The following is a 15,432-nucleotide window of genomic DNA, read 5'->3' as shown; positions in this document are numbered from 1 at the left end:
AAGTGAACAATCTGTAGATACAACGATGACAACCCATATTGCCATTATGCATCGTTTGGAAATTTCAGACTGCTACTTAATGAAATTTGGGGGTATACCCGGGGTACATACGTGTGATCAGCATTCCGAGGGCGGGGGTGGAGTGGGCTATTCAATAAAAAAATCCAGCTCAAGTTCGGGTTCGGAGTGAAAATTTGAAGATTTCGTTTGATCCCTTCATTACGAAAACATGTAAAACTTTGCGATATTGACATTTATGTTTCTCGACGTTGGCATGGTGCATGTGAATTTGGGAACAATCTAGGATGCCAAAAATGGCCTCATTATATGCCTCCATTCTATATGACTTTATCATTCCATATTCGTTCTTTCGTTTTACACGTCATGGAGGTGAATCAAACACCTAGGAAATTTATCAACTCACATTAGTCATGTTAGCAATGTATATGAATCAGCATTCATTTTTTATTTTATTATTTTACCATGCAGAATGGGCGTATGGGGGGGGGGGTGCAAAGTCACCTTCAATTGAAGTACTGACAGTCAAAATTGGTTCTCAGTTATGCATTCACGATCAATAACAAAACATTTACCGTGATCCTAAATATTCTTATTGATAATCTGAATTGCAAAGTTGCAAACTTATTTGACATACGACCGCATTTAGGTCCCCGATATCCCCTCTCCAAAGGCAGGAAATGAGCTAAACATGATTTGGGGCTGGGATATGAAACAGACAGTATTGGTTATAAACCCACATTTTTGTATTGTTACAAATGCAGATATAAATATATATATATTTTTTTTGGGGGGGGATGGGGGGGGCAGGAGGGTGATTCCCTAACGAATAATTGTGTATATTCACCGGGTAGGGGGGGGGGCAACTTCCAAATAAAGATTCAAAATTGAACCCCGAAAGGTTGATGCAAAATCAGCACCCTATGGGTTAAAAAATTGAACCCCTGATTTGGGGTTCAAAAATTGAACCCTGCGGTTGGGGTTCATTTTTGCACCCTGCGGAAAACTGCACCCCTAGGAATTCAATTTAAAATTTAGGGGTGCAGTTTTGAACCCGCAGGGTGCAAAAATGAACCCCAACCGCAGGGTTCAATTTTTGAAATCAGGGGTTCAATTTTTTAACCCATAGGGTGCTGATTTTGCATCAACCTTTCGGGGTTCAATTTTAAACCTTTATTTCTTAGTGTGCACCGTCGGAGCTAAGGTATGTGTTGGCAAATAGCCACACTTTGTTCTTTGTCTTGTCATGTATAATGCACTTTTGTTCCACCACGAAACAAAAGCGAATTCACAGGCTTTATCATCATCTTACAACGAGATTATTCATAAACATAATGATGATAAACGTTCATACATCACCACGTACATGACGTGGGCCTTCATCCTGTCATGATATTATTATTTTTATACCGACCAATTAACACTTTCGGAGCACGATTATCTACGTACCTAATTCAACCTTATAGTACAAAAACAAGAAAGGGAGAAATAAAGAAAGAAAGATAAAAAAACGAAAGAAAGACAGTTTCATACAGATTCATGCCCCCTCCCCAAATTGCGATAACACGCATTACATTATTTTTAGTAAAAATATAAAATGGATAGCTGATAGAAATTGACTCCTCGAAATAACAGTGCTCCAAAATAACTTGTGTAAATTGTATTCTCATCTTTATCTTTCTCGCTTTTAAAAATAATAACGATTAAAAACAACGAAAAAATTGAAATATTGACTCGAAGCATATACAAAGAATGCTAAAAACAGGGTACAAGTTGTGGAAATGTGCCCGATAAAAGTAGGAAAAGAGGACAAGATCCCCCCCAAAGCAAACAAAATATATGGAGATTTAGAAAAGTGGTAGTTTAGGAAAGTGACGTCAGAGACACGCACTTTTCTTTTCCTTCATCTTTTTGGTCGATATTTTCATAGCCAATGTTCCATTAGCCATGTCTGCATGGATCCCTCATTTTTTTGGCTTGGTTTATAATTCATAGAGGAGGATAACGACTATGGGTCGACGCACCTACCATCCCTAAACATATTTCTAGCTCTGTGAGCTGCAAGCTCTATAAGGGCCTACATTCTCTGGACCGTATTCTGATAGCAGTAGAAATTTAGTCTAAAGTTAACCCTAGATTAAACTAATTAATGCTCCTCTAAACCGTATCTCTGTAATAAGTCTATAATTTGAACAGACCCAGATGTGATTGGTATCCTGATTTTTATTTCAAATGCTTCACAAAATAAAAAAAAAGTATTCTGATAACCTAGCTTTACTACCCCTAATTAGTATACATCTCTATGCCCTAAACCTAGATTTTGAATTCACCTTCAAAATATAATATTAAAGCTCTTTAACCAAGACTAAACCTCTAGTAACTTTTTGCTATTGGCTGTAGGCCAGTGGCGTAGACAGGTCCTTAGACCTGGGGGGGATGATCCCTAGCTGGGTCATACTTTATATGTATAATATATATATATATATATATAATTAATATAAAGAATGAAGGAGATAACGTACTCGATAAAAACAAAATATCATGGGCCAAAGCAGACGAGTTAAAGATAACAAAATAATACGATCTGCCTCATGGATTATCTCGTGTGTCTTTTAATCACTTTTGCTTTCAGCAATAAACAGGGCATCCAGTAATAAACAAAAACTTCCTTGCACATTTTTCATGGCAGTAATCTTTTATTTGATTAATGACAATGAGTAAAGATGATCATAAGAGAAATGTCATTTGTCGGATGTCTAGTTATATCTTGGTCATGACAGTCCTGCTAAAAACATGATCTAGAATAACTAGTATTCCTTATTTTACTTGTATAGTAGTATACTCTTTTAAAAAAGTAGCGATATTGTTAATGATCAAACGAATGAATCAACAACTAAAGGAATAAACAAATAAACAGCCAAATAATTAAAAAAATATCAATTACAATTATAGTAATAGGGGTAAAATAAAAAAGCTCAACATTATATTTCTTATCCACGTGCAGATATGCGGACACTAAAATGATAAGCACACTCTGTTTAAAATTACCATGATTACAAAGGCTTGATTGAATTAAGTATGGAAATGAAATAAACCTCACCGGGTTGTCGGAAGTAAACTGTATAGATAGTAACTTGTTATAATTTCGATTCATTTCTTATTATGTACCTTGTTATGATGATTATGATAAAAACATAGGTAAGGAAATGTAACAGTTTATAACCTTCAAACCTAGAAGACTGCGCACGTACAGAAATCACTGGTATAATTCCAAAATACATTGCGCCTCGACTTACTTCTTCTTGAAACTGGAAGACGTTTATTTTCACCCAATATAGTTATGCAAAACAGTCCTTAACAGTAAAGGATTATAATGCCCAACATGAAGGAAAAACAGGCATACTAATGCTTCATATGGCAGTATCAGGTAACACGCTCGAAAGGAACATACTTGCTAAGTTCCTATTCTCTTGAACGATTCAATAATCAGTACATGTATAAGTACAAAAGTATGAGCGCTAACTTAGACCATAAATTAATCTTATCCATGGATTGATTCAATCTGCCTTCGTGAATTATGGCATGTCTATATATTGGATGATTCTACCTTCTTTGAAAAGCGCAAAGTACTCTGAAAAAATTAGTGAAATAGTTCACTCTTTAAGGAGTGAATATATATGAAAGAGTGAATATTGAGTGAAAAAAACCTCGGATATCACTGAGGCCATCCAAAATTTGCACTTTCATTCCAAAATCATTCATTTACTAATTCGCTCCTTAGAGACTGAAAATTTTCACCTTTCCTTTGCAAAGTAGGGGTTGAGGACATTTCCCCAGCAGGGAAAAGGGTCAATGTATGTGTATCGGTAATTTCTTATTAATTCGTTTGAACAGTGTTAATGTGTTTATGAAAGCAATTGCTCTGAAAGGGAGTGATTAAGCGACACTTTCTAAATCTGTAATGAAATATTTTGAACTTATCTCCTTTGCAAATACATAATTAATTAAAGGAAAATGTACTTGGTGAAAACTCTGAATATCGATCCTTAAATGTATATGACGACGCAAGACAGTTGTTATTACTTAAAACTTGCAAGTTGTAAATGCATATAAGATGATTGACTCTGAATAAAAGTCCAATTTTGATCATGTTTGTCATTGCTGTACGTTATGATTATTACTGCTATTATTATTGATTGATTTTAACTAGCATTCATTGCTTTATTACTGTATAGTTTTGCTTCTTCCCCCACAGAAACCTGGGGGGGATGATTGTACACACCATCCCCCCCACCTAAAATTCTGGGGGGGATGCATCCCCCCCATCCCCACCGCTATCTACTACGCCCCTGCTGTAGGCTGTTGACAACATATAGATCTAGGCTAGGCCCCTATTGCCATTAACTTTGTTTTCTTCAAATCACGTGATTCCTAACAAGAGCATTATTAAAAGAATAATACTCATCAACAATTTTGGTAAGAATTTGTTATTTTATTCATCCATATTTGTATTAATGAACTGTTACAAGTAAATCATCCCCAAACTCAAATGAATCTGACTCTGTCTGAGCGACCGTTTTTGTTGTCAGTCCCAATCATTGATGTTCATGTACCGGTACTGTATCGTTTGTCAATTATTATTATTAAAGTCCCGTTAGAATAACCTAACGTAGACTCTAATGTTAGATATAGGGTCTAGTATAGATCTAGATTATGAGTTAGACTAGACTAGGGCCTACTCTGACACGCAGAATGTAATTTTTGTAACTTTTGCAAGGCCTAACTAACTTAAGTAGGCTAGGCCTACTAGTAAGTTAACGTTGTCGTTAGATAGATCTTCTGCCTAGGCCTACCGTATTATTATCTAACGTTAGGCCTAACTTTGTCGATCTAGTCGAGTCTATTAAAGGTCGATGGTTTTAGACTAACATTAGAGATCTAGCCTAGGGACTTTTTAGGGCTTAGGCCCTAGGGCCTAGTCGAGATCAAAGTTCTAACGTTACTAGGCCTAGATCTAGATCTAGAAGTTTAGTCTCCTACTCTAACTTAGTGGTTAGGCCCTGGCTTAGGCCCAATTTTTTGTTACTTCTCATTCTGAGACTGAGTAACACCTAGACAGGACCATAACCCTAACAGATAAAGCATATTCTTGACTTTAAAGATTAACTTATTCTAACGTTAAATTAGAATATTTGATCCATAACTAAATCTAGATCTAACGTTAGGCCTAGATCAGTATCTCATCTAGATTTACTCTTGTCTCTAACTTAGACTAGATCTAGATCTACAACACATCTTTCAATTCATCTATGTCTTACGTAGACAAGAGATCTAGCCTAGGAGTAGGACTGGGTCTAACGGTTAGATCTAGCCTAAGGTCAGTATAATCCCTAGATCTAGATCTAGATCTATTCTAAATTAGAATAGATCTAGGCCTAGGGAGATCTAGTCAATGTAGGATTTTGCCCATTACAGTTAAATTAGACTCTTATTAGAATCTAATAAGAGTCTAATTTAACTGTAATGGGCAAAATCCTACATTGACTAGATCTAGGTTTAGATCTATGATAGATCTTGATCTTGGCCTAATCTAGCAGTAACACTACACTACAGTTTTACATTAGGGTTTAGGACTAGGTATAGGGGCATAAATTTATATGATCTGGATAAAAAGGCACTAGATTGATTGTAAAGCCGAAGAAAGGGAACTAGGACTTACTTAGGCCTAGCCTAGGTGATTGATCTAGACATGGTAGATCTAACTTTTAGACCTTTTACTACCCCATCCCTAGGGCTAGGCCTATCCTAAGATGATGCACTGGCCCTACCTACATTTATGCCAAGCCCTTATTTTGGAATAGCATAGTTTTGAAGAATTGGATCTAGATTATAGAGATCTAGGTCTACGTCTATATCTAACATAGATTATATAGTTAATTGCCCAAGTTTCTGTAACTCCCATTTATGATCTATAGTATAAGTTTAGGCGAGTCCATGCCTTTAGTTTGTTATTGCTTAGGACATTTTTTTTTTTATTCTATCCTTTGTCTTAAACTTGAAAGCCCCTTTCATGTTTCATTTTGGCAGGCCGTAGTTGATCAAGGCAAACGGCAGAATTTCACGAGAAGTGTGCACAAACTGACAATAGCAATATTTTTATTACAAAATTTGACAAGTGTAGAATTTAACTTAAAGCTTAAATCACATAGCATATTATTCTTAATTTTATTTTATTTCTTTTTTGCCTATACGATCGAACAATTCGTTGGCTATGATTTGTTTTGAAGAGTTAAACCAAACCTAGACCCTTCGGGAGTCTGACCTTTTTAGGATAATTTATTACCACACATAGTCACAGACCAGGGTCATCCCAAACCTTGCTGCTATTCAGACTAGGGTTAAGTTAAACAAGGCAAGTCTTTCTGTGTCTTCACGAGAGTTCAAAACCAGTTTGCATTAATCATAAAACTCTTAGCCAGGTACTTTTTACCCCAGGGTGAAGTTTTGAGAAATCCTGTCCCTTTGGCAAATGATAGGTGTGACAATAGAATTCTCTCACTCCCAAACACACCTTTAGATTGTTAATGATTCACCCAAGGGTTCCCAGTCATCAAGAATCGGTCTTTATCATGTGCTATACTTAACATTCGAATCACATTGGGAAATGCTCGTAATGGTGAGCCTCAGAGAAGAGTTGTCTACATACAGTATATGCAGCGTACCTGCAAACAATATTACATGAGAACGTACATGTATACAGTCATGAAGAAAGAAACATAATATGCTTTTACCATGCTTACATATGGCACTAATAACCGGGAATGATAATACATCTTTAACCACTATTTCTTATCATTTTAGCATTGTGTGTATTTTTATAAAACTATTTTGTTCAATAACTTTAATTCAAGAATGCTCTGTAGATGGTTTGTTAAAATAAAGTTCAAGGTGGGAGGTGGGAGTGAATGGGAAAATGGTATTGTAAGTCATTTCACTCGCTCACAAAAAAATAGAAGTCATATACGCTCGATATATAGGCAAGGGATATCCGGCGGCCCCCGTACCGCCTTGAGTTCCCGTTTGAGTTACCGGCTTAGGTATTCTTTTGTTTCCATGAACGATGTTCACATCATTTTGAATATCGAAAACATTCATTCTACTTGAATAATTATTTTTTAAAAAAATATTGAACTTTTATGGTAAAAGTTTACTAGTCATTGCCAAATTTTGTGATGTCGAGACATGACGATGGGTTACGTGCAAGTCTGCAGGATGCATAGTACTTTCAAGCGGTTCAAAGGCAAGAAGGCTGACATAACATTGGCATAAAGAACCGGGCTTTAAACCAGGCGATATCAATGTTGTTTACTTTCCTGCCTATAGCCATCAATGTCATATAGAGGCCATAAGTTCAAGTTCTTCGGGAAATGTACAGTGGACAAAGATTAGTAGGTTTATAAGGCAATTGCCATTTCCCCTTTAAAATCTGATACATATGATGGAAGTTTATGAAAGGTTAGAAAACTGGCACCAAAGAGTTATTCTTTGGCCATACTTGGAACCCTGCAAACTAATTTTAAGTAATGAGCCAGCAGCGTCAAGGGGGGGGGGGGCACATCAGGGCGTTTGTGAGAATATTTTGTAAATGTTGCGAGAGAGCGAAGCTATCAAGCTTTAGTGATGTATTTTAGATTTTACCCCTTATTTTTTCTTTTAGCTTTTTTTATTGGTCATGGAACCTTTATGGGGGGGGGAGGTAGAGGTGGTAGAGTGCCGAAACACCCCCATATGTACGTCAGTGGCAGCCAAATCTGACAAGAGATGTGCATAGGCTAGCTGTTTTGTTTCCTGCATTTACAAGAATTGTCTGCTGTGGAATTGGTAAAATATGTATTTTGATTTCCACTCCTAATTAGTGTTGATATACCAGACATCTATAGTTTGACCGTCTATAAAGCGTAGTTTATCCTAGAAGGCAGTCATTTGACAAATGCAGGTCACAGAGTTCAGTTTAATAAAATCTCATTTTTTTAACTATCAAATGATGGATTTATCTCTATGCAACAAGCCTTACGTGAATCATAGATTAGAAAGTACAGATTTAACTAAATAGCCCGAGTCTCTTCTCCATTTTCGTAGCTTATTTCTGCTTTAGTCTTGTAACCATTCTGTCTAAGACACCTTCAAACAATACCTCCTGTAGAAAACCACTCAATTCCTTGGCGCGCTTCCTCGTTACCATAGCAATTGTTTAATCGGTTTCCCCGATTGTTTTGCAAAGCGAAGGATAGGCCTGTCGATTGGTGACAGAAGTAAACTGCTTGCACGAACTTTCTTTACACAGCTCATGCAATATCCTTCATATCATATAAGAATTAGTGAGAGAGAGAGAAAGGGGGGGGGGGTGGGGGGGTTCAAATACACTGCTTGACTCTTAATTAAAATTGTGAAAATCATGTGGGTAAAATTTAAAATGTAGTTGGTGAAAATAAACCGGAATTCTTATACATTCTTACTAATTATCTTATTAATTTTGACTATTTTTATTTTTGATTGGACCCATATCTACCGATACATGAATATACCTTTAAATAAGGGGCGACAACATGTGATTAGGGAGGTGGGGACAAGGTCAACGATGACGAAACAATGTCTTCTTTTTAAACTTCTTAATCAAAGTAGGGGTAATATAGGCCCTAAATACATGTACATGATTTTTTTAAGCATATGTCTTTTTATATATTGATACTTAAATAGTTTTGAACACAGCTAGGCCTATATCAAATTTAAAATATTTACCGCCAAAAGTGCAGAAAATATACTAGTTATGAATCAGCAGGGGGTCCGGAGGGGGGGGGGGTACTTATGAATTATAATAATAATGGTAACAAAGGGTATTTGTATAGTGCGCGTATCCACACTCCCGTAATTATCTAGTCTACCGATTCTGATGCTCTTACCGCCCTTTCACAAGGTAAAAAAAATCGTAATTTGAATTCTGATTCCAGTGAAAAATAAGGTTAATGACGAATATTGAGCACGTGTGAAACCAAACTAGAAAAACGATTAGAATCACGAACGCTAATCACAGTCACGATTACAATAGCAATCATCATTACAATGGTGATTCATGATTCACGTGTGAAAAGGCCATTAGCTTTTTAAGGAATTGCTCTCATGAAAATACATGTAAGCCAACCGCCTCCTCAAATGGAAATTTAAAGGAAATTGAGAGAGAAAAGACAGATCAAGCGATGTCGGCATACTAGCATATTTGAGTAAGCCACAGAACTACCACCACAACTGAAAAACAGGGATATTTATTAGACCATAGCAAAGAACGGAGAGTCTTCAAAAAGGCAATTGTGTAACATTGCTTTAAGATCCTGTTGGAGCTCTCGACAGATTGTATCAATTAGTGCTCAAGTTGTCCCAATTTCCTGAGCTGACATGGTTTGGGCTAATTTTGGTCTTGACTGAGCGAAGCCAGGTAGAAGATCTCATTGGGCATGCTGGTGTTCTGAGCATGTTCCATTTTTTTTCAAATTTAAATTTAGAACGACCCATTTCCGGGAATGTGATATGACTAATGTAGAAGAAGAGACAATAATAGCCTAAAACCTGTCAGAATCGGGAGAAATAACCCCCATCATGTACTTTCTCTCTGTTAGATGAATTCCTTTGTCTATGTTCTTTGTTTGTTGTAGAAGATCTGGGGAGCGTTTCATGAAAGGACTTGTCAGCCGTTTTATCCGACAAGTCCTGTTTTATGCGACAGTTACTATAGTAACAGTGCTTCTCAACCAATCAGAATCCAGGAAAGTTGTCAGATCTGACAACTTGTCGGATGAAAATATTGATGAAACGCCCCCAGGGCAATTATTTTTCAAGCACGATCTATATCGTAACCTAGGTCGGTATAGATAAACGAAGCTCAGACATAGTCATTGTTGCATTAATGTAAATTGGAATAAAAAATCACCTCAACATTACATGTACATTCATAGGGAAATGATAATTAAGTGAGTGTCCATTACATTTTCGGAGTAAACAGACAAGGCCAAATACATCAATAATTCTGATAACCTAATGAATGCCTCTGATTTTACAAACTTTATTAATAGATGATGTGGGCAATGGCAAGTAATCCTCTAACTTATTAATAAAAGACTTCTTGTTCTATAGATATTACTCTAAAAAAAGGATAAATCAGTTTAGATGGGATATCTGAAATTGACAGGAAAAACAGCTGAATATCTTCTGCTAATTAAGAGGCAAGATTTAACACCCGTGATTAAGCTCGATTGACCTACATAGGAAGTAAGACCAGATGTACCACTGGTTAGGAATCAGGGGTAGATTCGTTCACTACTGATACATTGCACTATCAAATGGGGTAGCCGCTCACTTTGATAATGTATGCTTGTCATGCATAATGTACTGATAATTTGGAGGTGTGATTTACTAGAATGGATGAGGGAATCACTACATTCAAGGTTTGATAGAAGGAAAAAAAACACAACTAAGTGACTACCCTGGAAAAAAAAATTAATACCTATGAAAAGAAAGTTATTTAACCTGCTCACATATAATTGTATGGCATGTTTGGTCTGTGTAGATAATTGCTTTTCTTTCTATTAATTTCGGTACGTTTTAAACGCCTTGAAACCTCACTGTATTCACCTTTTTGCTCAAGTTGCGTTATTTTGTGAATGTTGGCGCTCTGTCTGACAATTGGAAAGCTGTCGAGTGCAATTAGAATGTTATCACGAAATGGAATGACTGAGCACATGAGCACATTTTCTCATTGTAATACTCAGTATGAGGAACCAAGTAGGGAACAATTCATGCACAGCAAGCTCTTGAAAGGGGGGGGGGGTGGTGTGGCACGAGATGATCTTCTCCAGGTACTGTACAATATAAATATATATATATATATATTATACATAGTGGGGGATAGGGGAACGCCCCTAGATTCCCGCCCTTGAGCACATTAGATAAAAAATGTATGGTGCTTAAAACGATGACCGGTATTTCCGATAAGATGTAAGGGAGGGGTGTCTTTGGGGGCGCATGCAAGGTGACATACACTCTCCTCCCCCCTTCACCACTAATTATTTTCTTCTCATAGTTCCATACTTTATCTTCGGTTGTTAAAAACACCTCTATATCGTCACGTACATGTATACTATAAAACAATGGGATTTTCTGACTAATCAGGTGTTTAACGGTTCGAAATAGCTTCATGTCACAAAGAATATGCGACACCCTCTGAATGCCACATACATGACATACTGTATCTTTGACACGATTCATTGCAACTTATTCAGAGCATGGATGTATCACTAATTCCTGTTCAATGTATGAGCTAAAGCACACGGAGCATGGATAATGCTCTAGTCACACCGGTGAAATCACCCCAGACCGACAAAGGATATTACGTTATTCAGTTATTATTATCAATGAGATACAATCGGTCGTTTTGGAATCGGTTTCGTTGGTGTGACTGAGGCATACGGCTTGATCGATGATACGAAGCACAAATAATTGCACCGAGACTTGACTCGCGGGTATCGGAACATTTCTATGAATACATAAAATAGTGTACTGTAGTAATGCAGAAGAAGACGGAATGTCATCAAGCAGCTACAAAGTATAGACAAAAACTAGGAACCAATAAAGGAAAGTTAAAAAGTACGTTAAGAAAATAGTCATCCATATCGAAGTAATCTTTTAAAAAAGTTTCGCCATGAGCCCATGACTCACCTGAAAGAGAGAACTATTTGAACTATCATGACTATCGTAGATGGACAGAAAAAATGTGTTGAATGAGTAGAGAGAGAACGAGTAATGGATAGATAGAGGGAGAGATAAGAGGCAGGAGATAGAGAAAGGAGAAGTATGTTAAGACAGGAGGAGAAGAAAAAGAAGTGTAAGCATAAAAGCAAGAAAAAAAGAAGAAAAGTAGAACAAGACATGTGGAGGAGGAGGATGAAAAGAAACAAGAGGAATAAGGACATAATGCCAAGAAAGATAAGACAGGGATAAATACGAAGTATATTTGAATGATAAAGAATGGATAAAAAATCATTTTCAAAGATGATTTGAAACTGTTCGACGAATGATAAATAAATGATAATGATAAGTAATTTATAATCAAATAAAGCACGCCTTGAAAACTGGCACATGGACGAAGGTCATGATTGAATGAATATAAAACCCATGGAAGACCTTGTAACTTACACTTTATGGTGGCAGTGTCTGGACCTCTGCATAGATTCCAGTCTCGCTTTGTCCAATAGTCCGACAAGTAACTCCCGTCGTTCACAGATTAAATAATGTATTTCTTCCTTTCGTTAACGTTACCGTGCGATGTCCTGATTTGCTCGGCGGTTTAGGATTCCGATATCCTCTCCTGTTAACCCACCGGCATGCGATTGTTTGCAAAGTTTGCCTCAATCATGGGCCGATGACGAAGAAGCTTGCCAAGTAACTTGTTACGAACGCCGTTAGGTATTAGGGCAAAAGTTTGACATCAGACACAAACAAGTTGTACCGCTCGGTAATACATAAAGGTATCATTAAACGGGTCGAGTTAATGTTGAATAATACATGTGGGTATATTAAATGAGTCCTTTCCGAAAAAATAAACCATAGTCAAGAATCATTGAATATTGAACGATTTCCTCGTAATTGCAGGATTGTCCCTGAGTTCAGTGTGAGTAGTACTGAGATCGTAAGAATAATTTGTTCGAATCTGAAAGGTATTGTCGAACTCTTGATTGTATGGAGACTGAATCCAAAGGGTGCCGGGTAGCGAATGACGACTGAGCCGACTGTCCCGGTGATGACTCAAATCTCCAATTGATTCAAAACAGTTAATAGCGTTCGCATATTCTGCGTTCATATTTCCATCAGGGTCTCAGCTTGATCTCATCCCCAAAAGGGAAATGATTGTAATGTTCATGAAGTAGTTTCGACTAGACGTTACGACTCATTACAATGTCAATGTAGCTTCGATATGAATAATTTGAATTAACCTTTGCTCAGGAATTAAGTCGTTGATCATCCATTTCCATCATCCAAAATCTATGAATTAAGTTGTCAAACGGCAAATTAGTGTCGACAAGTTACCGTCACCCTTGTGATGGTGTGTTTCAGGTTTCTGTACCTGATGCAGATGGGGATGGAGGGGGGGGGGGGGGGTGTCAAAATTTACCAAGCAAGCATGGAATACTTGATACTTTGCTGCGCTTGGCTGTTGATCTTGGTACAGTTTACCCTGTAGGAGTACGTAATAAGTGGTTAAATGACCCAGATCCTTAGAGGCGGTACAACATCCCAAAAAGGCGATCGCAAACCAGCGAAAATTTTAACCCTCTAACCCTATCCAGCTCGGGTGGCTGCTTACCCCCCCTCCCCCTCCCTCGACATTTTTCACAATAAATCTGTAGCGCAAAAAGATGGCGCCGCAACCTTCCATGGCTTTTTTTTCAAGACTTGAGCAGTGTTACGCAGGCGAACGAGGTTCCGAAGATACTAAACGTTTGGTGCATATCAGACTCAAACTTGCTCAAAAACGTGTTTTCATGTTCAAATCCAATGTAAATTATAATTTTCATTTGTTCTACTTGATCAATTTTGTAGTTTCGAACCTCCGTCATGATTTCGAACTAAAAATGATCAAGCCGCTTTTTCGTTAGTTGTTTTATTATTTTTTTTTGTAGTATAGTTGTCGTTTTGGATGGCTGGGTGGAACTTCTGAACAAATTGGATGGCATCCTTCATCTTGACCGTCGATGACATATGTAACATTTTCGAAGATGAATTTATAATTCTAGCAGGCATTTAAATCTCATAGAATGGAATATCAAATGTTTGTGTGTGTGTGTCTGAAAGAGCACACTGTCCGTTTGTCGCCAAACGAGATCGTGATTATTTTGTTTTTGATCGTTGTCGAAATTATAGCGCATTGCAGTTGCAAATACGTCTTCTTCCTTATTTAACATTTTGTTTTTTTCCATGGACATGATGGTGGTATCATGGGCTGGTGGATTATGCATGTCTAGAAACTATTGCGTCCTACTACGTGTTAGGGATTTTTTTTAGAAGGAAGGGGGGGGGTCTTGTCCGGAAATTCTGAAGAAATCTACATGATTTTTTCAAATGTTAGATTTTGTGTTTAATTTTCGAATTTCCTGCATGTCTCTATGCTACCACGTTACATATAGAAATGCAAATGCATTTTTGTTGCATGAAAAATAAAATTCAGCATTATTCGGTGGCCTCTTTTCATTATTGTCTAGACATTATTCAACTTTTAAAACTGTAGATTTACTTTAATGTTTAGAAATAGCAACGAGGCCAATACATAGCGGGGGATGATGTTTCAAAAGAGTACATGTTTAGTCATATCTTGCATGTACAGTGCCAGAAAGACGATAAGTCCAATACATAGACATGACTTTAAAGCCCTTCTTGTTCTCAGCGGATGAGTTTTGAGTTGTGTGTTCTGGGAGTGATCTTCCTGTTTCTCAATGTGATCTGAGGTTCATGTTCGTTTGCTCACCCTGGTATCCTTCCGCGTTCGCTGTCTAAAGATTTATTTTTGAGATGGAAGCCATGGATGTAAGGATCTCTCTTCATCAGTGCAAGGTTACATATCATGATGTTAAAAACATACTGATACTGAATGTGTTGAAAAAACCATGGACACACTTTTCTTTTTTTAAAAGAAAAAAGCTCGAAAGAATCTGACAGTGTACATTCGATCGATTTTCTTTACATTGAATCACAATTATGAATCTCATACATCAAAACAAAAAAGATGGTAACTATAGGCCTATAATAAGCTATGGGCGAGCATAGATAGAAATTTATGAAGTGTCTGCCACAAGCCTTTTTTTGCACATTTTGTCCCCCCACAAAAAAAAATAAATGAATGAAAAAAAAAATCGCACTTTACTGAGGACGAAAAAGTATGAATTTCGATTGATTTCTCTTTATGAAAAACTAATTTTGTCATGATATATTCACAGTGGCCACGGAATAGTTTTGAAAGTGTGTGGGGGTGGGAATGGGGTTGACCATAATTATAGAAAATCACAATGAAATAATGTTTTGTTACGTTTTTGTACAAGTTTATTGCAAAAATTAGGTGTGTATGGGGGGGGGGGGGTGAAAGGTGAAGCTCCACCCCCCGGTTCACGGCGCCTGATTTATAGTTAGGATGACGAAAAATAACAAAGAATCGTGGAATAAAAACATCTCATCAAATTCTCATTGGAATAATTTTTCGCTCAACCCAGGTTTGTCTTAAGAATTTTTTTTTTCTTTTCAATTTATACGTTTAGCTTATTGCAATCTTAAGAGGGCAGCAAAATAAAATCAAATAACATACAGTAATCAGTAAAA

The 15,432-nt window shown here is 37.0% G+C and overlaps 1 protein-coding gene across 1 annotated transcript in view; it reads right to left on the bottom strand.

Moving 5' to 3' along the window:
* The window catches only part of LOC121411548, a 38,083-nt gene extending 25,175 nt beyond the window's left edge, over positions 1–12,908 (bottom strand). The window contains exon 1 of the mRNA XM_041604338.1: positions 12,262–12,908. The gene's annotated coding sequence lies outside the window, so the exon portion shown is untranslated. The remainder of the gene's footprint in view (positions 1–12,261) is intronic.
* Positions 12,909–15,432: the final 2,524 nt, after the last annotated feature.

The sequence above is a fragment of the Lytechinus variegatus genome, chromosome 3, assembly GCF_018143015.1.
Source record: "Lytechinus variegatus isolate NC3 chromosome 3, Lvar_3.0, whole genome shotgun sequence".
In the NCBI taxonomy this organism is placed as follows: domain Eukaryota; kingdom Metazoa; phylum Echinodermata; class Echinoidea; order Temnopleuroida; family Toxopneustidae; genus Lytechinus; species Lytechinus variegatus.
Note: the sequence above shows the minus strand (reverse complement) of the source record. Positions and strands in the feature narration are given on the sequence as shown.